Source organism: Cupressus sempervirens, chromosome 2 (assembly GCF_028749045.1).
Source record: "Cupressus sempervirens isolate cs-2001-9-10 chromosome 2, ASM2874904v1, whole genome shotgun sequence".
Taxonomy (NCBI): Eukaryota; Viridiplantae; Streptophyta; class Pinopsida; order Cupressales; family Cupressaceae; genus Cupressus; species Cupressus sempervirens.
This window is the reverse complement of record NC_143119.1, coordinates 195,355,918-195,383,176: the sequence shown is the minus strand read 5'-3', so window position 1 is coordinate 195,383,176 and position 27,259 is coordinate 195,355,918. Positions and strand designations below refer to the sequence as shown.

Below are 27,259 nucleotides of genomic sequence, written 5' to 3'. Positions count from 1 at the left end.
ACATAGTGGAGTCTTGTCTTGTATGGTTGTGAAACATTTGTGCAACTATAGGGGACACACCTTGGGTGTATTGAAGAGGACTCTGCTCCATGCTCATAGGTAGAGAAAAATAGTAAGACTGCTAATAGAAGTATTAAATGGTTGAATATAAGTAGTCACAATAGGAGCAACATAAGAAGGAATTCTATAGATAGGTTTGGAAAGAGACAAGGTAGTTTCAACACTAGTGATATGTGAAGCCATTCCTATTTTAGATGTGGCTTGAGTTAAAGGCTTAATGTGAGTGTGGACAAGGTGAGTAAGACCATGTAAAAGATCCATGTTCATCATTACATATCACTTTCTTAAGAGCATCAAAAGTAGCCATAGTATCAATATTGTGATTCTCTTGAAGAAGTCAATCATGCATTTTATTTATCTCAGTAGCAATCTTATGAACTTATTCAGGAGGAACCCTTAAAGCATTATCCTCATCATGAGATGAATGAGAAGATTCATGCTCCATAGAAGGATTAGGGTCATGAGAAACCATAAGATACTATAAGTAGGGCTTAAGGTATATAGAGAAGCTTCTAAACATGTATCTCTTTATATTTCCCTCAGTAGGTGAATACAGAAGCTTCTCTTTATCTATATGTATGTGTATATATAAATACATTCACATATATGTATGTGTGTCTATGTATGTATGTATGTATGTGTATATATAGAAGCTTATCTTTATATATATGTATGTGTATATATACATATATTTACACATATGTGTGTGTCTATGTATGTATGTATGGATATATATAGAGAGATCTTTTTTAGGATGCTTATTACATCTTAGCACAATAGAAAAATTGATCTAGCTACAAACATATTCTAGAGTCCAAATAATAAAACAATCAAACTCACTCAACCTATGCTAAGTGACTTACCTCAAAATCTTGCACACAAATAATGCAGACTAGGAAAAATGGGCAAAGTTTTCAAGAAATTTTACAAAAATATATTATAGTAGATATTTTTAGAAAGAAACAAGCCATAAACTAGTTAAATGGGTCTATTTGTTGATTATCTAGGTTAACTACAAATTCTTGTAGAACTGTCATCAAATTAGGTACAACAAAATGAGCAATCAGTTGTTCTCAACTAGCGAGATCAAATACAATTTTCAAAGGTGATAAAATTGCATATACAGATGTATCACTTGCATGCCAAGTGTGAAGTGCATTCCCCAACTTATAATGAATGGTTGGATATAAAGGCTCCATACTGATGCAGAGATAAGGGTGGTAGGATTCTAAACCAAGTTAATCCCACTTAAACCTATAAGGGAAGTACAAGGTCCCCCAAACCCTCTACAAAGAAAAAAGTACACAAACAACTCCAACACCTCCCCAATGATTAGGATGGGTGTCTTAGGCCAAATAAAGGTGGATTCAAAAGGTTTCAAAAAAAATTTGGTCCTCAAGTAACATCCAACACCCAAATCCCTTAAATTGTCCATTTCCTAGTAGCCCTATAGCAACACAAAAGTGAACTTTCCCCTCAAACTTTCTAAAACACTCCACAAAAAAATGGTGGATTCAAATACCCATTAATCCATACTACAAAATATCAGAAGGGTTCCATGTGTTTCTTTGGACCATATCCTATTGTTACCATATTGTGGCTCAAAAATGCATGAAAAGAGGGTAATTTAATAAAGCAACTACAAGTTTCTTGTATTCCCAAGATCCTTAACTTTGGACAGTCTCTCCTTATATTGTAAATGTTCCAAATCCAAAAGAAATTAGTCCCAAGACTTCTGTAACCTCAAAAGCCCTAAATCAATCTCTTACAAACCCTCAAAGGTAGGGTTTTCTAAATCTCTAACTTCCAAGCACCTTTAGACTCAATTAAAGGTTGTTTCACCTTGTCTCCAACATACCAAAGCACTTCCAATCATTAAACATTAACCTCTAATGGCTTGAACTCCTGCTACTACTCCATAGCCATGAATTTAGTGCCCTTTACTTCACAAACTCTAATGGTGATCACAAATCCATAGAAATTCCTCTCAAAACATTGTTAGATATGATTTTTACATTCTATTACAAGATCTTTCCATGAGAATCAAACTCCTGCATTCATGGAATGATCAACATTTCAAGTAGAAACTCAAACTTATTAATGAAAATAATGAAACCCTTAAAGCAACGACAACAAACTTGAAAGGAATGAACTTCACAAATCTCAGTGCATAAAAAATTGATCAAAAAATATGAAAAAAGGCTTATGAGATCATAAGACTACAAGAAATCAATGATAGTCAAGCCATAATGCACCAAATGCTTGAAAAATGAAGTTTTTATTGGCTCTCTTTACATTGTATGTACAATTGATCAATCTCAATACTGATCTCTCCATACAATGCCTCAAACTTGACTTAATAGCATCCCTTAAAACTATCCTAGCCAATTTGGATTGGTTGGAATGCCTAGTTATGCCTAAAACTCATTAAATCTAATTTCCCCCCAAAATGGAACTAATCATTGGAATTCAAATATTTCAATTTCTCAACTTACAATTTATTGAATAAAACAACTAATTAACTAACTAAACTTTCCTATTAGGTCCTCAAGACCAATTTAACCAATCCTAAACCTTTTTAAGTCTCCTAAGGACCCAATTAACTCCAATATGTCATCATTCCCATATTTCACTATCAAAGATCCTAAGGCCCTTAATAGGACCTTTAAGATTCATTACATTTTTATCTTCAAAGCCTTCTAAGGACATGATTGGCTTCAACACATTCCAATTGATTGGTTTAAACTCCTCCTTGCCTCTGATCCATCTTTTGTCTTCTTTAGGGATCCTTGCATATCTTGATACTCCTGCATCACATATGTTGGCCCAACAATATGTATGTATGTATGTATGTATACAAAGAGATCTTGGCACAATAGAAAAATGATCCAGTTGCATACATATTCCAAAATCCAAATAATAAAACAATAAAAATCACTCTACCTGTGCTAAGTGAGTTACCTCAAGATCCTGCACAAAAATAATGCAGACTAGGAAAAATGGGTAGAGTTCGCAAGAATTTTTACAAAAACATATCATAGCAGATATTTTTGGAAAGAAACAAGCCATAACCCAGTTAAATTCATCTATTTGTTGATTAGTTGGGTTGATTACAAATTCCTATAGAACTGTCATCAAATTAGGTACAATAAAATGAACAATCAGTTGTTCCTAGCTAGTAGGATCAAATACAGTTTTCCAAGGTGATTAAATTATATATGCAGATATATGTATGTATATATGTATGTGTATATGTATATATAGACATACATATACATAAAGAGAAGCTTCTTTATATATGCATGCATACATACATATACACACACATGTGTGTGTGTGTATGTATACACATACATATACATAAAGAGAAGCTTCTCTATTCACTTGCTAAGGGAAATATAAAGAGATACATGTTTAGAAGGGAAAAAAAAGAACATTTGTTCATAGGTACCTCTTCTCCCCTTGAAGAAAATAATAGAGAAAGGGAACGAAGATCACAAGGGCATGACACAACAACAAAATGCAATGATCACAAGGGAACAATAACAAAATCCTAGATCTCCATTGATCTCCACCAACATTCAGAGCTCTCCACCCTCTTTCACATGCAACTCTCCACAATTGATCAAAATAAATGGAGAATGATTAATTTTGGATTTTCTTCTTTTTTGTTTATAATCCATAATCCACAAGATCTCTCTCTCTCTCTCTCTCTCTCTCTCTCTCTCTCTCTCTCTCTCTCTCTCTCTCTTTCTATATATATATATATATATATATATATCTGTGTGTGTGTGTGTGCATACATACATAGACACACAAATATGTGTATGTATGTATATATACACATATATACATATACATATGTATATAAATGTATATATATGTATATATTTGTATACACATGCATACATACATACATATATACATAAATACATATATGTATGTATGCATGTATATACAAATATATACATATATATACATTTGTATACATATGTATATGTATATATGTGTATAAATACATACGTATATTCAACTCTTCACTAAATCTATTCTTCCATTAGTGAGAATAGCTGCTACAAATTCTTGAGAGTCATGGTACCCTAAACCTATAGTATATTTTCTGGAGACATGGGATAAGTTACTACTAGCTTCAGTACTTCATAACATTCTAGATCATATAGTGATGCCCAAATTAACAACAACATTAATTACTTGGCATCCCTACAGGGTGAGTGTGTCATTACATGCATGGTTACATCCATGGCTACTATTTTTGGGCTAGTGTATGGAGCCTTGATATCCTTGGCTACCATTGTTGGGCTATGGTATAGAGTTTTATTATTTTATTATTTGGATTATGGAATATGTATGCAGCTGGATCAATCTTTTTGTTGTCCTAATATGTAATAAGAACCTTTCAAAATATATCTCTCTATATATAAAGATATACATTTTTAGAAGGAAATATAAAGAGATAAATGTTTAGAAGGGCAAAAAAAAGAACATTTACATAGCCCCTTGAAGAAAATTGCAAAGCAAGGACATAGAGATTACAAGGGTATGACATGTCAATGAAACCATAGAGCAATGACACGGCAATGAAATGCATAGATCACAAGGGCATTGTAATGAAATGCACCAATCACAAAGGCATGACAATGTTTAGAGCTTTCCACCCTCTTTTGCATGCAGCTCTAACAATCAAAACAAATGGGGAATGGTTTATGTCATGTTTTCTTTTTTTGTGTTTATACTCACATGGGCATTGCAATAATGACGCCAACATTGGTATTGCGATGGCATCGAATACAATTGCAAAAAAAAGTATGAAAATCACCATAAATTACATTGTCTTCACAATTTGACCCCAAATGTTGTAGTGCCTTATTGAAAACACAAAACTAGAAATGTAGAAATAGAAATGTTTTTGGATGATGCCTTACACCATGATACTCCTACATCAACATAATGTGGCACAATTAGATTTAGGTTTTTAGTTCAACCATTTTTGTTATTTATGGACAATTTTCTTTGATATCAATTAGGGCACTCGTTATTTCAAAAAAAAAAATTTTCATTGAATCAACTTCTACAAAGGTATTTTTGAGATATTTTGGAAAATTTTACCTATAGTAAGCTAAAATTTATCTTGAATCTTAACATAATCATATTTACTTTGATGTAATAGACACCAATCCCCTTGAACAAGATTCTTAATCACACCACCTTTGAATAAAGACTTTGTATTATTTTTGAACAATCATACATTTTATTTTTAATGTAAAAAAGAAGAAAGATATTTTATGAATAAGATTACCTCATATAGTTAACAATTATTGGAAATGATGATGGGAAAGTAATTTTTGAGTTGGGAGGGAGGTGAATCAAAACTTAAACTCTTTTTTTTTGTGAGGTGGGGGGAGGTGAATTAGAACTTAAAACTTTTACCATTAAAACATTTCACCATTCATCCATCTCATAACTTAACATGTAAACTAAAATATGTAACCATGCATCACATCCAAAGTATAAAGTAAATCAACACATGACACATAAGATTTTGGTTACCTAGAAACCCTCCAAGGAGAAGGTAAAATAGGGGTGGAGATGACACCCACAAATATTCACTACTATAGTTGTAAAGTATGGCCTATTATGGCTACAATTTTTTTATCATAGTCTATGATCTACCTTGTTAAAGGTTTACCTTGCTAAAGGCTTACAAGATTGTTAGGTCTCACCTTGATTAAAGGATTTAAACTCACAAAAAAGTAAGCATTTTTTTAGGAGATTTGCAAAAGTTTGTTAGGATTAAACTATTAAGAGATTTACTCTATATCACCTGTTAAAATGATTCAGCACCTAATCCTTTGGTTAGCACCTTGTTATTTGATGTCAGAGCTCCTCTTTAATGGTTATCTCTTGATCCTCCTAATTAGATCTATCTTTCCTATCCTTTCACTACTTGTATATGTTCTTCTCAAACTAATTTTTCATTGTAGTTCCATTACTTAGCCATCATTTCCACCATGAAATGCTCTCTATGCTCTTAGCTTTCCTCTCCTTGCACATGTAATGATTCTCTTCACATCTTCCTTTGCATGCATACTCTACCTTAGGGTTTACCTCTTTTTGTAGGTATTATGGAGATGGGTTAGGTTAAAATCAATGGTTGTGGTTAATCCTTATTATCATCTAACTCTTCACTTTATTTGATTGGCTGCATATACTAGCATAGGGATTCATGATATTATAGGATCCTTATTTCTTAATATCAAAAATTCATGTTCATGTCAACCAAAAATGGTTTACATAGAAGTTTTTTCCATTACAAACATATATGTCAAAGACTAGTAACTCACCATCAATAGGCTCTGATGCTTGGTCTTCACTATGCCCTTTATATTGATACTCTAGTTCTGAATGGCTTAGCACTTACTCTTGCTCACTATGCTCTTTATACTGATACTTGGCTTCTGAATGGCTCAACACTTACTCTTGCTCGACACTTAAATCACTCAAAACACATTTTTTTTCTTAGCTCCTTCTATTGGTTGGTACATGAGTGACTCAACACACACTGACTACTCAGCACATACTAGTGCTTGGCACTAACTGTTATATTACTTAGCATGTATTGTCTGGAGGCTTATGCTCGGCATACACTATGCACTTAGCTTGCACTATTCTTTGTTAGATAATGACTAAGTATTTTGTCACTACTTTGTCAAAACCACAATGAGATTAACAAAAATTGCATAAATACTTTGAATAAATACTTTTTACAAGTTATTGTGTGAATGCTTATTCCTAAAAAAATTGTAGATTTTAAGTAAAAGGGAGAGAATCAAATAATGACCTTGAATTAATTTTATTTCATGATTTATGGTGGATGTTAAGATCATTATATTATCCACTATACCAAATTAAATTTAGGTTACACTTATAGTAGAGTTGGGACAAAGTGGAGTGGGATCCAATACCAAGAATAACAAGAGCTTTGTAGAGCTTGAGTCCCTACCTTGTGCAAGTAAGGAGAAGTATTGAAAGAGGATATTCAATCATGTTATTTTTTAAGGGAGAAAAAGTTGAGCAATGATTACAAATTAGAAAAATGTATCATAATATCTTAATTTTTTTATCCAACATTATCCGAGTACATTATCACAAATAAGACTTTGAACATTTCATGCAACATGGTGTAGATTTAAGTACTTTCATTAAAAAAACTCATATCAAAATAATATTGTTGACCTCATTAGGGGAAATATGGAAGTAGTCAATGGTCATGGTCAAATTCAAAACCTACATATAAAAATAATTTGATTGCTCACTTTCAAGAAAATAAAAAAGAGAGTTATTTATCCTAATATTGGCTTTAATAATCCTCCCACTAACTCTACCATGACTGGTGTAAAAGATTAATGTTATTTAGTTATTTGAATATTTTTCTATTTTCAATTAATTTCTTTTCTTTTTTTCTATTATCAATTCCCTTAACCAATACCCAACACAAGATCTTAGAGTTTGCAATTATGATTGTAAGAAACTTTTATCAACTTAAGGCGAAAACCATTCTTCATATAAGTTTCATTAAATGAACCTAATGAACTATAGTTTCAATTTATAGATACCTCAAGTTAACTTTGATAATTCTACCAATTTTTTTGGAATAAAATACAATAATGAAAATTTAATTTAAGAAATTAATGTCATCTTCATCTCATTTATCTAATTTCTCATCTAACTACCAAATTCAACACCTTAACACATTATAGTAGAAATATATGTACATATTGATGGATCACTAGCATGCAATGTCCATCATGTATAGTCCACATACACTTAAAATAAGCCCTTATAGATAATCAATTTTCCACATATAATATACCAAAATTTCTTAGGTCCCTAGCATGTTTCCAGTTCAAATGATGGCACAAAACAAATGAAAAACGTCATGAAACTTACACTTCAATAAAATTGTTTGGTTATTAAATAAACATAATATTGACAATTTATATTATAAAATTAAATTTAAAATCATTAGATAAATTAATAAGCACCAATAACAAGATATAAATATTACCTTTTTAACAAATTCAGTGATCTTGAGCCCAATAGCATAAACAAGAAAGAAAGTGCCATCATCAAGTAAATAGAAATAGTGCACTATACTACATTTTCACAAAACCATTAATGCAATTTAACTTATTTCTATCATTTCTTAATATTGTCCTAAGTAGGGATTGAGCCATGTGCATTGCAGCGAAGACTTGAACATTTAATCATCTAAAGTTGAGTTAGACTAATCTAGATGAATCTCTAAAATTTTATTTAAAACTACATTTTGAATCATTACTTGGGAAAGTATAAGCTTTCCTCACTAAAATCACATATTTTGTGAGAATTCCCCACTTAGAAGCAATTAGTGTAGATTATAATCATACATCAAGAACAAGTCATACTGAAAGAGCATTCAAGAAAGTATTGGGTTAGATGAATTTATTTATACACTAAAACACATCATAGTCCAACCAAGGAATGAAATGTATCCTTACCTGCCATTGTGCCACTCAGATGTTTTATTGCGACAAGCCTCTCATTGCACTAGGAAATATGAAACCCTAAAATTGAGAAAATCAATCCCCAACTTATGAAAAAATAAAATAAGAATTGTAGGAACCCAAGAAAGAAAAACTTGGAAATGAATCGAACACAACAAAGAGTCTTGTCGGTGTCTACCTTATGGACCAACTCTTCCATTATATTCATTTCTAGCTCTGAAATAGATATTTCTTGAGCTTTGAGACAAAACTTGGTATTGTTTGCATCCATGATGCTACATTGAAAATGAAGCTTTAGTAATATTATCACTTCCTTGTCACAAAAGTGGTATATTAGGTGACATATGTCATCTCAACTTAATGGTCATATTTTTAGATGCAGCTATCCTCCCTACAAATTATACTTTTCTTTTCTTTTTAAAATTATAACCAAAATTCAGTATGAGTTCTTTGTAATTTCAATGGTACATTGTAGAAAATAATAGAAATCTGCTAAAAATTAGTTGTATTTTTTAAAAGAAAAAATTCAATATTTTAACTTTTGGGTACAAGAGGATAGTCCAGGCCCTCATTTTCTAAGAATATTTTTATAATAAAAATTGAAAAGACTGTTAGAAGGAAAAAAATAGAGTTTACAATTTAATGGAGAATATTGTGCCTATCATAATATAAATAAAGTGTTATATAAGTTGCGCAATTTTCCAAATAGAAGCTAATAGAAAAAAAAATACTTTACACCAATATTAATTTGTGTTCCTTTTATTTTTTAGATATTGTATCAAATAAACTTCGATTTCTTTTATTTTCAGATCCTGCACCCAAAAAAAACTTTGTATCCTTTTATTCTTTGATCTTGCACCCAAATTTTGTCACTTATATAATATAGTTCCCGAAAATAGGTTTTTCTATATAGATTTATATATGTTCATATGCCCTTTGAATATAAACCCCCATTATAGAATATCACTCATCAACGAAGGGATGAATCATACTTTGGTGACTTGTAAATTAATCAAATTTATGTCGATGGAAAATTATAATTTCAGAAGTCAAACAAAGCCTCATATATATATATATATATATATATATATATATATATATATATATATATATATATATATATATATACACTATGTAATAATTAATTTATTAGTAGCATATTTTGTATAAAATTAATAATAATATAATGATATTATTGTAAATATTTTTAAAAAACTAGTATACTTATCTTAATTGATAAAAAAATTATTATGTAACCTAATAATTAATGTTTCTTATTTAATTAAATAAATAACATCAAAATCCTCATAAAATTAGGGCAAGAATTGTCATCCTCAAATATTGGAGAGTAAACAAAGACAATTATCTCATCAAAAAACTTACAATTTTAGAGAGGTTGTTATCTTCTCCAATTAGATGGTGTGTATCCTTCAATTTACATTCATGTTGAGAAGCATCGAGGCCTAAAATGAGAAGGTTACAAAGCTATTATGTATACATCTAGACAAATCATTCATTGGGTTCCCAAAATAGGTTTTATGATCAATGAGGAATAATAGATCTTAACACTAGCATAGTGGCATAGGGATCACACTCAAACCTCTGGCTTAAACATGACTATACTTATGTTCTAAGTCAAGCATATAATTTGTATCATTTTCTTCCATCGCCTCAAATCCATGAATCAAGCACAGATATGTGTCCTGCTAGCAAACAAGAAAACACAAGAGAAAACTTTATCAGAACAAAATGCAATTAATGCTAATGAGATGTATTCAAATTGGCATTGGATAGTTTTAAATGATCATGTAATCTTCAATGATATTGCACTAGGGCCACCCTATGGTACTGGACTTCCTTTGGATATTTTTTGGTCCCAAAAAATATATAGTGGTTGAGGAGATCTATGGGTGGAAATAGGAGGAGTGTTGTAAGTGGTAAGCACCCAGACTCAACACAGGTGTCATTTGAACCACCTTAAGAAATGGACAACTCAACAATTAGCTAAAAATCCTTTACCATGCTGCAAAATGCTAATTTAGATCATCAAATTTTCAATGGAACCTATCACACAAGATACTTCATATTATAAGTTTCCAAATCCTCCTTCAAAATGGACAAAAAAGGTCATTTAAAACTAAGCTAAAAAAAACACAATGATTAATATGAAAAAAAATATTAGATTTAAGGCATTTAAGACACTTATTTTTGCAGTAAGTGTACCTATGTTGATTATTTTCCAATGTAGAAATATTTTCCTAGAGAAACCAAGCCAATAACAAATCAATTCATCCACTAGATAACAAGGCATGTATACTAAAAACTTAAAAATAATTTAAGCTTCACCTAATCACAACTTTGTTGAAGTTTCTTCTTCATATGTGGGTTACAGATTTAGGGTTTGAATATCAACACTGTAGAGAGACTAAAATCTTTATCTCTCAACTAAAATTTATGAGCCAACTTTTAATATAATCCTAATATGAAAAGTGTGAAGAACTCACATTGTTTCTCCCACGATGAATAAAAACATCTCTACAGCCATGTGTTCAATCTAAACATATGTATAAATATTACAAACATGGAAACTCATGGGATGACATCTGGCTCAAGGAGTTGTTGCCTAGTATCAGACACATGTAGCTACATTTCTATAATGCCACATATTTAGAGTATACAAAATGAAAAAACATAGATGGGGTACATGGGATGTGAAATTAGCTGCCACATTTTCAATTTCTCAATCTTACATAGAGCAGTCATATTTTAATACAAATTTTCCAAGGAGAAACAAAAAAAACCACCAGGAAAAAAGAACACAGGGAATAGGAAAATAGAAATAAAAAAATAAAAAATAAAGTTTAATAGAAATATTTTGATAGACTATAGGATAAGTTAAAGTTGTGCATTTCCCAAAATTTCAACTAATATGAAAATGCACATTGAAAACTATAGTCTCCTGCCTCATGGCAGGGACTAATAATTGAACACATTGGAGCACAATAAATGTCGTGTATCAATACTTATCTATCATTGTTGAATAGTCATACATTTTATTCTCAATAAAAAAAGAAGAAGAAAGACATTTTATAAAATGAGATATACAAGAGAATCTCTTTCACAAAATCTTCCATTAATTTTCTCACCTTGGTTTCTTCCAATTAAGGAAAAAAGTGATTTATTTTTGTGTGTGTGTGTGTGTATATATATATATATATATATATATATATATATATATATATATATATATATATTACCATGGTATTTTCAAGGGCACTATATGTGTACTCCTAATTGAAAAGATATTTTGTTTTGGTCTCAAACATAGAAGTGGCTACTTTGTCATGTGAAATGTGTGAGCCTGCGAAAATACATTATGTGGCACACATAAAGTTGCTATTTTTGCAATTGTATTTTCTAATACCAACCATACAACCCAAATCTTTTACATGTTAGATAGTCATATTTGTAAATGAGCATAACGTGACCTAATTTCCCAAGTTAAATTTCATCACATTATATTATTCATGTAACAATCATAACGTGGCATGATTGAATTTGTGCCTAATTTTTCCAAGTTGTATGCAAATGAACATAAGTTGGAGTTGCTATTTCATTTCAAATAAATAAAAATAATAAAAATAAAAAATAAACATCTAAGCACATAATACCAACTTACTAAAATTAGCAAGAGTCCACAAATAGCAACTCTACACAAGAATAACCCTTATCAAAAACACAAAACTGGAAAACTATAAATATAAATATTTTTGGGTGATGCAAGATTGCCCTTACACCTAGGATAATCGTGTATCAACATAATGTGACACAATTGGAATTCATATTTTTATTTCAACCATCCTTGTTATTTATGGACAATTTTCTTTGCTATCAATTAGGGCATTCATTATTTCAAAATGAAAAATGTCATTGAATCAATTTCTACAAAGGTATTTTTGAGAAATTTTGGCAAATTTTACCTAGAGTGAACTAACATTTATCTTCAATCTTAACTTAATTAGCTTTACTTTGATGGAATAGACACCAGTCCCATCACACCATCTTTAGAATTTATTTTGTTTTTCATTTTAGCCTTATTTCTATATAGGAGTCACTTTATTATTTTGGTAAAGATTTATTTTTATTTTTAATTAAAAATAGGTTCAACTTAGTTATTGATTTAATAAATATTAGTAATTATAAATTGTATTTTTTAAGAGATTGGTGTTTTCAAATGGGTGAAGTGGTCTCCATGAATTACTTCTATCTACATAAAATTTATATTGCAACTAAAAAGGACTATAATATTATTTGGAGATTGAAAATAGAATCAATTAAACACCTTTGGATTGACAAGGGAAATAGTAGTTGTTTTTTAATGTTTTATGATAATTAACCACATCAAAGAACAAGTTTAAAACATTGAATAGAAGGAACGAAGCTCCTAAGACTGGAGATCTTGCATTAGTTCTCAATATTTTAATTTTTAGTGAGTAACTTGTAGGTATTAAAAACTTAGATTGGGATCTCTCCTAGGTGAAGCTATATTTGGTTGAGTGTAGAAAGGGTGTTTACAAAGTATGAGTTAGGGAAGTTAAAAATATAGAAAATTGTAAGGCTTGGCATATCAACTTTATTTTAGATTTATGGTAAGAGTTAAGACATTTATATTTTCCACAACAAGTCAAATTATGATATCATTTTAAAGTCAAATTATATGATTGCATTAGTGTACAAATTTAGATCACACTTATAAGAGAGAAGAGACAAAGAGAAGTGGGCTCCAATACTAGGATATTAATTGAGCACATTCATAGAAGATAAAAGTGGCATGCCAATAGTTATTCTTGAACAACTGATATCAAACATTTTGTTTTTTATTTTGAGAGGCACTTACCTAATGTCAGACATCTTATTTTCAACTCTCACAGAGAATAGTCATATTTGTAAATGAGCATAACATGACCTGATTTCCCAAGTTAAATTTCATCACATTATATTATTATATTGTTATAATGTGTCATGATTGAATTTGTACCTAATTTGTCCAAAGTTATATTTCACAACATCACACATGCAAATGAGCATATGTGGCATAATTGGAGTTGCTATTTTATTTCAGACAACTTTAAAAAAACATGTTGCCACTATATTTGGCACACCTACAAATATGACTCCCCTATTATTTTCTTGATTATAAAGATGTATTTGTCTTGACTATTGAGTATACAACCAGGAAGTTTCCCACATAAAACAATAGCCCCCATAGCTACAGTTTATGCAGTTTTATTTTTTCCCATGAAAGGGCTATAAATTGGAGTGGATGACATTCTTCACCATAACATAGAGAAACATTATCCTTGCTTTTAACAATAATAATAATTCAAGAGGCCAAAAATCATGTCTCTACCTTTCTCTACTCCTTTGCCTTCATATTCCACTATGGTTGAATAGAAGCTTATGTCATTTCATAGGCCTTGTTCTATTTCCATTCATCATAACCCTTTCACCAAAACATACCCATTACACTATAGAATGATCAAATTGGTGTATGTTGGTACTAAAGGCATCACAGGTCACACTAGAAATCATTACCCCAACATGTAGGATGATGAATTCCTTCAATCCCTCTCAAAAATATATGATGTAAGACTAATTTCACCTTGTTTGTTATGTTATTGCACTTCTTATCTTCTGGGCTCAAGCAAGCTCCACGGGCATGGTGTAGCAAGACTCACTCATATTTGATGAGCAATGGCTTTAGCAAAAGTGATGGTGAGCCCACACTGTGCATCAAGGTAGCAGGTGGTAATGTGTTGATTGTTGTCTTGTATGTTGATGACCTAATATTCACTGGAAATGACAATTTCCTAATTGGTGAGTTCAAGGAGGCCATGAAGAATAAATTTGAAATGACAGACTTAGGTCTCTTGAAGTACTTTCTAGGCATACAAGTAAAATAAATGCATGGTGGCATCTTCATCTCTCAAGAAAAATATGCAAGGTAGACCCTGGAGAGATTCAAAATGCATAATAGTAAGGTAGCCCCAACATCAATAGTAGCAGGTCTGAAGTTGAGCAAGGAATATTGTAGCAAAAATGTAAATCCAACACTATATAAGAGCATGATTGGAAGTTTGATGTATTTGACTACAACTCGGCCAAGCATGATGCATGTAGTAAGTTTGATTTCAAAATTTATGGAAACACCAAAGGATTCCCATTGGCAAGTGGGAAAGAGGATCCTAAGGTATGTGAATGGTACCAAGGGATTTGGAATTTTGTATACTACTGTAAATGATTTCAAGTTGGTTGGTTACATGGATAGTGATTGGGCTAGAAGTTTAGATGATAGGAAGAGCACTTCTGGATACATGTTTCATATGGGATTGGGTGCAATTTCATGGGCATCCAAGAAGCAACCTATTGTTTCTCAATCTATAGTAGAGGCTAAATACATAGCAACAAATGCAATAGCATGTCAAGCTATTTGGTTAAGGAAAATCTTGACAGATTTAAATGAAAGGCAAGAGGATGGAACCATAATTTATTGTGACAACATCTCCTCAATTGCATTTTCTAAGAATCCTATCTTCCATGGGAGAAGAAAGCCTATGGAGATCAGATATCACTTCATCAGAGAGTTGGTGGAGGATGGGAATATCAAAATGGAATTTTGTAAGTTGAGTAGCAACTAGTAGATATTTTTACTAAGCCTTTAGGCATTAGAACTTTTGTACACCTAAGAGAGGGTCTTGGTTTAGTTGATTTGGATCAGGAGTGATCCTTGTTTGGTTTGGCTTAGGAAAAAGGGGAGTGTTGAAATATTTAATGTAGGTAGGTCAATTTCCTTTGGAGCCAAATGTCCACCTACCACCCTAATGGCCAGTAGAATGGTCAAAAAAATTAATGCACAGTAGGTGAGTTCAAATTTGAAATGAAAGGGAAAAAAATTTTGGCAAGGAGACAAAAAGGAATGAATCTAATTCATTCAATCAGTGGTTGAGTTGTAGAGTAGAAGAGTAGAGAGAAGGATTGAATCAGTGCAAAGCAAAGAAGAGAAGTTGATCAATAGATCAAATCAGAGTTTAGAAGATAGAAAGAAGTGTTTCATGTCTACAGTTGCATGTGTTTTCTCTTGTTATTTTTTAAGTTCATTGTTTTAATTTGTCTTGTGAAGCATTGATTGCTCCAGGCATTGTTGTATGCAACCATTAGAGCTATAAGTTTTAAGTTTTAAGTTTTATCAGTTTGAAGATTTTATGGTTTTCTAGTTGAAGCCAAATGCTCCCAAATTTTGTAATAGTTTTGTTGAATAGAATATAAGCAAGCAAGCATACTTGGCAATCTATTGTTCTTCTATTCATCATTGCATAGTATTTTGCATTTGAGAAGTTCATAGTTGAAATCTTCATCATTCGGCTCTCTGCATTTTAATAGAAGTCTAGTATACTACTCACTCAGTTTAGTCTATGACTGAGTTCTATCTCTATAGTTTGTGTTGAGCTCACTCGGCATACCTTATTGTCAAGCATCATCTTGCAGTGGTGACTAAGCTCACTCAACATCCACACTATCAATCTCACTCAACATACACTATTTTTGAGTTTCCCTTGTGTGCCAAATTCACTGAGCTTCTTCTTGTTTTGAGCTCACTCGACACCCACTGCCTATCACTCGACATCCATTGGTGCCGAGAAAAATTGACACTCGGCACCTTATGCCGAGTAAAAAATTTAGGATTGTGATTTTTTATTTTTCACAATTGTACTCCTTTATCTTTTGGGACTTACAAGTCATGTTGATCTTAGTAAGATATTATACTCCTTATCTTTTGGGACTTAACAGTCTTGTTGCTTTGTTTTTCTGTTATGGTCTTATCAGGCTCCCTCTTATGTTGAATGAGCTAAGAAGCTAATTGGGCGATAAAGAGGATTTTCAAAGCTCTTCCTCAAAACACTTCATCTTCAAATGATCTCTATAAATGTCTTTCTATGGTGGATGATGTTGAACATCTTAGAACTGACTACCATTTCCAAATTGAGATATAATAAGCTCCTGACTATGTGTATAGGTACTAAGTTTCTACTATATAGATGCAATTGGAATCATTTGTTTTTAATCACATTGTTCAATATATTCTTCAATCTATTTTATTTCAAGGTGTATTTCTTTATAGAACTATTTGAGTGCAAATTTTCCTTTAATTTAAGAATATAAAATATTAACATTATCATATTTCCACAATCTATTAGTAAATGTGAGTGTATCTCTGAATTTGATTGTGTGTTTTTAGCATCAACAATTCAAATCACATTCAATGATCCATCATCATAAAGAGAGAGTGCAAGAATAGAAAAAGAAGAAAGGAATCAAATTCTTTCACTCATTTCTTCTATTTCTATTCTTACACTCTCTCTTCCTAATGATGAACCAGTGACTGCGATTTGAAATGTTGATGCTAAAAACACACAATTGAATCCAGAAATATACTCAATTATAACATATACTTTTACAAAATTTTAATTTTATGAAAGAAGATAATATGAATTCTTTTATTTTGATGGAAAGGCTATTCTTTATAAAATTAAAATAATATCTCAGGAAAGGGCAGACCACTTAAGCATCACACACTAAGGCTTGATTCTGATGCTAAAATTGTTAAATAGTCATTTAAGTTGACTTTTTTTTTCAAGCTTAATTTCTTCCTTAGTGTGTGATGGTTAAGGTTGGCTAGGAAAGGGGGGTTGTTGATGGGTTCAAAGAAATTTGGTGAATTTATTCGGGATCAAGTCTTTTTGTGTACAATGTGTCAACATCATAAGAGATGAGGTTTGGATCGTGCCTGATGCAAACTTGGCAAAGGGAATACCCCTATCATTAGCTCTTAGTCGAAGAAGTTCTACTTGTGGCTTATGCTGCCATATTTGATAGTTACACTTCTACGTGTTATAGAATCCTCCATCCAAGAAGAGGGGAGGTGCGGAGGCTAGAAATGAATAACAAAAATGACACATGGCTCCAAAAACTATTTTCTTTTGTTTTTTGTCTAATTTTTTACAAGAATTATTGCTAATAATTTCATTAAAAATACCATTTAAGATGTATGTTAAAAAATAGACAACAAAGTTTAATTATCAAAAGGTCATGAGCATTGCAAATTGTTGCTAAAAAGTAGCTACATTAATACTTATTCTTTTACTCCATTCCTAATATTTGTAACATGTGGTTTGAATAGTCGGTTTTGGAATGATATGAATGGTATTGGGTGTGGTAGAGAAACTCCTTCCACAAATCTTAACACCAGAGCCTTGGGTTTTCCAATTCTTCATCTCCACAAATATGGTGTCTCTTCAGATGAAATTCGCACATTTGTTCAATCATAAAATAATTGTTTATGTTTTTTTTTATCTTGCGACTTAATGGCCTTTTATGATTTATGAATTATTTTGTATCTAATTATAAAAGGCTATGATCATGTATCTACCAATATTTTTCCCATCCAATAGGTGTACTTATACTTTGTATTAATTGAATCTTCACACCAATTCATAGAATAAATGAATAATTTATTTTTAAATGATCAAATTTAGTTTCAATGTTTAGTAGAATATACTCTAAAAATAGAGTAGATGCTTTTATAATTAAATTATAAATGTAGAATTGAGATTTTTTTTATTGTATTTTCAAATTGAAAGATTTTTATACTTATTTATGAAGTATAATTTTCCTTCCAATTTTATTAATTATTATAGTTGAAATCTCAAATGACCAAATATAAATATTAACTATATTACAATTTATATTAACAAAGGATGGAGTTGTGTCTAACATGATGTCATATCAAATATGTTGTCGTAATTCAAAGATAATGGTGGGATATTTGTATGCTCAAATATTCAATCAAATGAGGAGAAGTTAAGGAGCATTTTAAATTTATATCAAGCTTCACTCATTACATTTCCTAAGGAGAAAAATTTGGATGATGGCAAGTTCTTTTCTACTACATATTCAAAACAAACTCTACGAAACAATAATAATATAAATATTATGAAAGAGATATAATTGATAAACCTAAATATATTTCTTCATATTAATCATATCAATCTATTTATCAATGGGAATTCTAATTTGAATGGTGTCATAGATAAAATTCAATTTAGAGTATGGTTGGCATACCAATGTGCCTAGATTGGAAGCAAGGACTTATATTGACATATATGGAGATGTCAAGACCATGAACAAGTAAATCTAATATCTTGTAGCATACTCATGATATTCTAATTCAAAACCTTAGGATTTTTTATATTTTTTTAAATACACAATATAATTTTTTGTTTTAGTAGAAAACAAGTCTGTATTACTTAATTTTCTTAAACTTGTCTAAGATATTCTAACATTATAATTTGGAATTTTTGTAGTATTTTTAACTCAATTGTTTTGGAACTAGCAAAGATGGACTTCAATATGATCCAATCAATTCAACAACATGAACTTCAAATTCTCTCAAGGTAAAAATTTCATGCTATGAAAGATATTATTTTAGTTTGCTTCTTTAGTTATTTATAATGTTTTTTATTGTTCGATTACTAGATAATCATATCTATTCAGTAATGTATGAATGTTATAGATGGTGGATAAAGTCTGGTCTAGCTAAACTAGAGTTTGCTCGACAACACCATGTAGAATTTTATTTTATAGTAGTTGCATTGTGTATTAATCCAAATTATTCTACTTTTAGAATTGGTTTTGCAAAGATGTGTACATTTATCACTTGCTTGGACAGTATTAATGAAACTTATGGAACTTTGAATGAACTTAAACTCTTCACACAAGCCATCAAGAGGTATGTACAACTTACGAGAAGATATGAAACATATGCATGCTAAATATTTAGTTATTATTTTTATAGGAAATATGGTTTCCATGCGATAATTAATATATTGATATTAACATTAAGTAGACATAATAAGTGATTAGCAACTGAAAAAAAATAGTAAGTAGACATACATTGCTTTATCTTTCCATATTTGTTATGTACTTTCCATATATGCATATTGTGATAATAGATTGTCTGATGCTTAATGAAGGTGGGATTTAGCATCCATGGAAGGACTTCCAGAATATATGAAAGTGGCATTCAACACCTTTGATGAGGGTGTAAGGAGCATGGCTTGAGAGGCTCAAAAAACTCAAGCAAGAGACACACTTGACTACGCACATAAAGTTGTATGTTTTTGAAAATAATTAATTCTCTATATGTGTATTTAATTTATTATATCAGTGTAGAGAGTGTGGATATAGAATTTAATTTAACTATTATATTAATTTCACCAAAAAAATTTAGTATTATTTGAATATTCATTACTAATTATCTCATATATATAATTCATTACCATATCAACCATAATAAGTAAAAGTGAAATAATTTAAAATAAACTTATTTTATTTATAAAGGAAGTGAGTTATAATATAATCTATATATAAATACACTTTCTTAGATATGTGTGTGTGTGTGCGCGTGTGTGCACGTGTGCATGTGCGTGCACATGTGTGTGTGTGTGGGCGTGCGTGCGTGCGTCCTCTTATTTCTTTGTATGCCACAAATGTGTTTTAAACAAATTCTTTATTATATTTGCTACTTATTGTTTACATTAGTAATCTATAAAATAGAAAATTTATTTCAAGTCATTAAAATCTCATTCTCAATGTAATTAACAATATATATTTCCCATTACTTATTATTTTATTTTATTTGTTTAACTTTTTATATTTTCTTCAGTCATAACCTTATATTACTAATATTAATTCCTAATTTGCATCATATTCTAATCAATTTAGCCTTTTGACAATGTCTAGTCATACTAATTTCATCATTGATCCTTTTAATATTTTCAATTGATTAGTCATCTTTTTTAGAGTAAATAATCAATAATTTATCCTCTATACTAAGTCATATGTCATATGTCATATGTCATGATAAATAAATATAATTTATCTACCCCACTTTGAATTTATTTCAAAATTAATTTTAATTGTTCACTTTTTCAAATGAGAGAATTATTGAAAATTTAAAAGTCCAAATATTCTCTCCTCCTAATTTTCCTCCACCTACTAATTTAGCCTACACCTCCTATTTTCTAGCCCACACCTTTTCCATTTTCTAACTAGTTTAGCCTCCCTTCTGAATTGCATTTCTCTTTATGCATTGAATCTTGTCATAAAATGGCATAACTATGACAATTTCCATTTTCAATATGGGACTTTCCAAATTGAAACTCTTCCAATTATTATAGCCTTATCATTTACCAAAATTGAGCTCTCTCATGCAATCTTAGCCACTAATTGAGTTTGATCTAATCCATTAATTTTGAGTTCCAAAGCCTTTTAAATTTTCCCCATTGCTCTTATTTATCAAACCACAAACTTTCAAATATACTTTTCATTATTCTCAAATTCTTTCTTTCATTTGTAGATTTACTTTGTCAAAATGTAAGAAACAAACCATTAATCGGAGAAGAAATAATGTGCATTGAAGTCCAATTTAGAGAGTTCTTTGTTTGTTATTTTCTATTCCATGCACTTTGTCTCAATTCCTTTAGTGGTTTGATTAATATTTAGGTTGCATGATTAATTAAGCTTTGTGATTATTTATTGTATGCAATATTTCTTATTTCCCTTTTCCTAGTTGAATTTTTTTATAGACTTTTCTAGTAATTTATTTACTTAAACTTATTAATGTTGACTTGGAATATTGCTTTTGTACAGTGGGAAGCTTGTATAGATTCTTTCATGCAAGAGGCAACTTGGCTTGCAACAAGATATATACCATCTTTAGAGGAATATTTAGAGAATCAAAAAGTAAGCTTCAGATCTCATGTTGTAACCTTACAACCTATACTATCATTAGATATGCCCATCTATGATGATATTATAAAAGAAATTGATTATCCATCAAAGTTCAATGATCTTTTATGCTTGGCCCTCAAACTAAGAAATGATACAAATACTTTCAAGGTATGCATATAAATTTAGATAATTCAACAAATTTTTCAAAAAAATTGCATTTATTCATTCATATAATTAATTAATTTTATTAAAAGTGATTAATTTGAAATTTGACAAAAGTATAATGACATCTCTTACTTATAATGCAAAGATCACTTACTTTATTTGACATATCTTGCTCTCTCATCCTGATGATGGATCACGTAGTGTGATTCAAAACGTTGATGACAAAAATCTGCACACAATCTAATCCAAAAACTGATTAACATAACTAAGATGGATTGTGGAAATCTGATCACATTAAAAGTATAATGGTTTTATTGAAGGTTTAGGCGGATTGTAAAGAAGCAGCTTTGTGTGTAACATGTTATTTGAAAGACAATCTTAGATCTACTGAGGAGGATGTGTTAGAGTATCTCAATTCTTTGATTGATGAAAAACTCAAAGAATTGAATTGGGAATATTTAAAGCCTAATAATATCCCAAGAATAAGCAAAGATCATGGATATGCATTATCAAAAGGCATCCAACTTCTCTACAAAGAAATAGATGGAATTAGTGTCTCAAGTATTAAGACAAAAACTCTTATCACCAAAATCATGTTTGAACCAATGGTCTATGTGACATTTTAGATAGATTATATATACATTGTTAAGAATTGAATAGTTTCCTTTTATGAATATAAAATAATGCTCAAGTAGATTACTAATTCTTTTTACATGAGGATTATACACTCTAAATAACAAAGTAATACTTTTCTTTCAAAAATATAGAGTGTGTGATTTTGATGGGAATTTTTTTTTTATTATTTTTTATCTCATGATTGTTGTTATCACTTGAAATTTGCAGCCTTATAAAGTTGAACAAAAACTTGATATTTCAATGTAACATGGAATTGTTCCTAAGTTGTGGGCAATTTAAGGTTTAGAGTAAATCTCTGGATAAGGTCAATTCCTAGTTTCTTAACACACTAAACTACTACTTTCTTGAGAAAAGGAATAAAGAAATTGAGAATAAAAGGATTGTAACTAAGACTAAAACTAAAACACTAAAACTTAAAGCTTGAAATTGCACTAACTATTAGAAATGCTTTAGTCAATCAGTTATTCAAGGTCCAAATTTTCTATTCAAACTTTTTTATTAAGTGTAGTGAGCCCATTCAACCATTCATTCATCCAAGCTTTAACTTTCCTATTCAGCAAGTTACTGTAAATCAGCATGCAAGAATAACACATAAAAAGATCAACACATAACACAGTGATTTACGTGGAAACCCAATTTGGGAAAAACCACTAGTAACATGCTACTCAATTCTCACTCTTGTGAAGTGTTGCCCTATGAAAGGCCTTCCCTATTAAAGGCTTACAACACACTATTAAATGTGACCTTGTTAGAGGATTCAACCACCCTATTAGAAGTGGGCCTGGTTAGAGGACTTTAGAACATTCACTTGGAATGCCACCTTATTAAAGGATTTACAAATGGCTATTAAACCAACCTAAGTCCATAGGATTTTCGTATCTAATACAATTGCTAGAGAGTATTAGAAAATCTTTGACCTGATTATAATATACAACTTATCTTGCAAATCTCATATCACTCTTCAGCTCTTCACATTGCCTGGTCTTCAATCTCTACAACTCTGTCAGCTTGCCCTCCTTTCAAGCTCAGTCTCCTAGAGTCTCCATGCTCAATGTACCAGTACAATCATCTCTTCTTGACCACTCATCAAAGTAGAGTCTCTAAGCTCTATTCTTCCTTCTCCTAGATGTCTTCTCCTTGACACCCTTTAGCCACTTCACAATTTGGCACTCCAGTAGCTCTTACTTCTTCATCTATGACTCCTTAAATAGAAGTCTTGGAGTTTCTTTTCCCACTCAATTCTTCCATCCTTTAATTTCAATTCATATGGATTAGGTAGGATTCATTGAATCTAACCCATATTTTGTTCCTTCAAGAAACTTCTTGAATAATCCTCTTGAATTCACTCAAAAATTGTTTACATAGAATTTTGTGCCACCAGCTCATCATCTTTATCCTCCAACTGGTTCACAAAATTCAAGTTAACAACTCTGTTAGCTCAGATTTGGTGAATCTTTAACATTTCAAATAATGCAACAGCTCGGCACTATTGAAATATTCGTGCTCGACACATATTGTGTTACTTAGCACCTACTAAGATTTTCTAATGCTCGGCACCTAAAGTTCACTCAGTACCTACTAACGAACTTATTTTAAGCTTTGTAGTCAACCTTATTACAACTTATTCCTCCAATGTTTCTAAATGTGACTAGTCTCTATATCTTCAAGTATGTTATCAATACATCATTTAACCATTGTCTTAACTAATCCTTGCACTTCATTACAATATCATAACTCAACCTTTCCCTTAGGTGCTCTTGTTGCATCTTGTTGATTAAATCCTCTTCATCAATCAACCAAGTGATAACACCTGGATCTTATAAGCAATTGTCTCCTACACATAGTAGGTTTGACATCAATTAAAAAATAATGATTGAAAAACATTCTTTTAATAACAATCTCCCTCTTTGATCTTCGACAATGGCCTTTTCAATCAAATTTCCAACAATCTCCCTCTTTGGCATTGATGGCAAACCAAACTGATCAACCATCAGACTAAACTATTTAACCAAGTTAAGTAGGTTAGAATAGTAAGTCAAATGCCAAAAAGTAATTGTATTACCATCAGTTTTCACATCTCCCTCTTTATGCTAACTTGTCCCTCTTAGTTGTTGTATTCTTTTTTTTCCTTTCTTCCTTCTTATAGTTTCTTCCTCTTTATGCATTGCTCATCTTCTACTATTCTCTATTCTAATCAATTTTTTCACTTTCTCCCTCATTCTGTTGATCTTTTTTTTTTTATTAGTTTCTACTTTGCTTCTCCCTCTTTGTCAACAATGCCAAAGACATACCATTTCAGCATCTTGATATGCAAGTGTAGAATTTTTAGGTTCTTTCACTTTCTCTCTCTGTCACCTTTCTTGTGACTAATTTGGAACTTCAGCACTTTAATTACTTTAAGAATAATCCTAAAGTAGATATCCTCTACATCAATGTGAGAATATTTCAACAATAAACTCATTTGATGCAGGGGAGTCTTGCTTTTTACTTCAAGTAGCCTTGGTTAGTGGTATCACCGCTAACTTGCCTCTAAGATACTCAAAAGCATCTTTAGGTAGTGCTTTTGTAAAGATATCAGCAATCTATTCCTTTGAGCTAACGTATTACATGTTCACTTGCCTATCTTACACCAATTCTCTTACATAGTGATACTTGATTTGAATATGCTTGGTTTTAGCATGCATTACAAGGTTCTTTGACATGGTTATAGCACTTTTATTGTCACAATAAAGTATCACAGGCTCATTTACCTCTTCCTTCATACCTTGCAACAAATGTTTGATCCATACAATATTGGTGCAATGTATAGCAACTGCAACACATTCAACTTTAGCAATGGATAGTGAGGTACAACTTTTCTTTTTATTAGTCCATGTAATTAGTCTTTTACCCAAGAAAAGTACTCCTCCACTGGTGCTTTTTCTATCATCAATATTACCTCCCAAATCTGCATTAGTGTAGGCTCTTAACTCAAACTTTTCACTAGTCTTGTAATACAAACCAAAGTCATCAATTCCTTTTAAGTACCTCAGTATTCTCCTTATTGCCATCAGGTGATTTTCTCTTGGATATATAGAAAATCTTGCCACTATTCCAACATCTAATGCAATGTATGCTCTTCTATGTACAACATACTGCAACTTTCCAATCATTAATCTATACATTGTCTGATTCACTTCAGTTGTCTCATCATTCTTGGATAACTTATGTCCTATTACCATTGGTGTGCTAACTAGTTTTGAATTCTCTAATCCAAATGTCTTGAGTATCTCCTTGATATATTTTTATTGGGTCACAAATATGCCATGCTTCAATTGATGTACTTGAAAACCAACAAAGAATTTGATTTCTCCAAAAATTGACATTTAAAACTCATGTTTCATTTGATCAGCAAAATCTTTGCATAGAGCATCTTTTCCTCCAAATATTATGTCATCTACAAAGATTTTAGATATCAAAATGTCTTTACCTTTTTTAGCTTTGATATATAGGTTTCTATTATCATCTATTCTCTCAAATCCTATCTTCACAAGATATTTATGCAGTCTCTCATACCATGCTCTAGGTGCTTGCTTCAAACCATAAAGTGCCTTATGCAATTTGCAAACCATATATTTGTTGTTCTCATCAACAAATCTCTCTGATTTTTCTATGTAGACTTCCTCTCCCAATATACCATTTAGAAAAGTAGACTTGACATCCATTTGGTAAACCTTGAAACCTTTGTAAGCAGCATATGCAAGTAATGTTCTTACTCCTTCCATTCTTGCAATAGGGGCAATTGTTTTGCCATAATCCAATCCTTGTTCTTGTACATAGCCTTTCAAACTAGTCTGGCTTTAATTCTTGTGATTTCACCATTCTCATCAAATTTTTTTCTAAACACCCATTTAGTACCAATTGCATTCTTATCAGCTAGTCTGGCAACTAGAGTCCATGTTTTGTTCTTCTCGATCTGGTCTATCTCTTCTTCCATAGCTTTATACTAGTCATCATTTTGTAGTGCATCTTTCACTATTTTGGGCTCAACCTTGCTCAGGAAACATGATTCATTCCTAATTCTATTCCTTGTCATTGGTTTGGCATCCTTGTCACCAATGATTTGATCTATAGAGTGATGTCTTCTCACATACTTGGATAATCTTAGTTCTATCCTTCTTTCCATGTTTAATCCTTAAGCTAAAGAGTCATTTTCTTCTTCTCCTTCTAGTATTTCATCATCTCTTTCATGTGTACTATTTTTAGAATTAGAATGTACATTTTCTTCATTCTACAACTTGGCTTCTGAATGCAACATGGCATTCATTGGTTGTGACTCAGCTAATATTGAAATTTTTTGTTGATTCCCAACTTGATTTGCAGAATTGTCTTCAACAGTTATTCCTTTATAGAAATATACAAAAGATCTATAATCTTCTAGTTTCCTAGATTCATCATTTTAGACTTCTACATGCTCATCAAAATTTGCATTTTCACTCTCCACAATCTTGTTAGTGTTAGCGTTCAAACACATATATGCCTTACTTCTAGTGGAGTATCCAAGGAATATTCATTCATCACTTTTTTCATCAAACTTGTCATTTCTAGTATCTTTAAGAATGTAGCATTTACAACTAAATACTTTGAAATTTTTTACATTAAGTGAGTGACCATACCACAATTCAAAAGGTGTTGCATTTGTACCTTTCTTGACTTAGGCTCTATTCAGGGTATAAATAGCAGTACTTATAGCTTCTCTCCAGTACTTTAGAGAAAAAAATTTCTCCATCATCAAGGTTCTAGCACAGTCTATCACTGATCTATTCCTTCTTTTAGCAATACCATTATGAGGTGGAGTTCTTAGTGCTGATGTTTTCCTTTTGATACCTTTGTCATTGTAGAATATTTCAAATTCTTTTAATGTAAACTCACCTCCTCTATCTAATCATAGGCACTTTAGATTCTTTCCTATTTCCTTCTCTACTCTAGCCAAATACCACTTAAAC

At 31.1% G+C, this 27,259-nt stretch overlaps 1 pseudogene; it reads left to right on the top strand.

Annotated features, from left to right (window-relative positions):
* The first annotated feature begins 14,159 nt into the window (after positions 1 to 14,159).
* Positions 14,160 to 22,264, top strand: LOC149571746 (alpha pinene synthase, chloroplastic-like; annotated as a pseudogene).
* Positions 22,265 to 27,259: the final 4,995 nt, after the last annotated feature.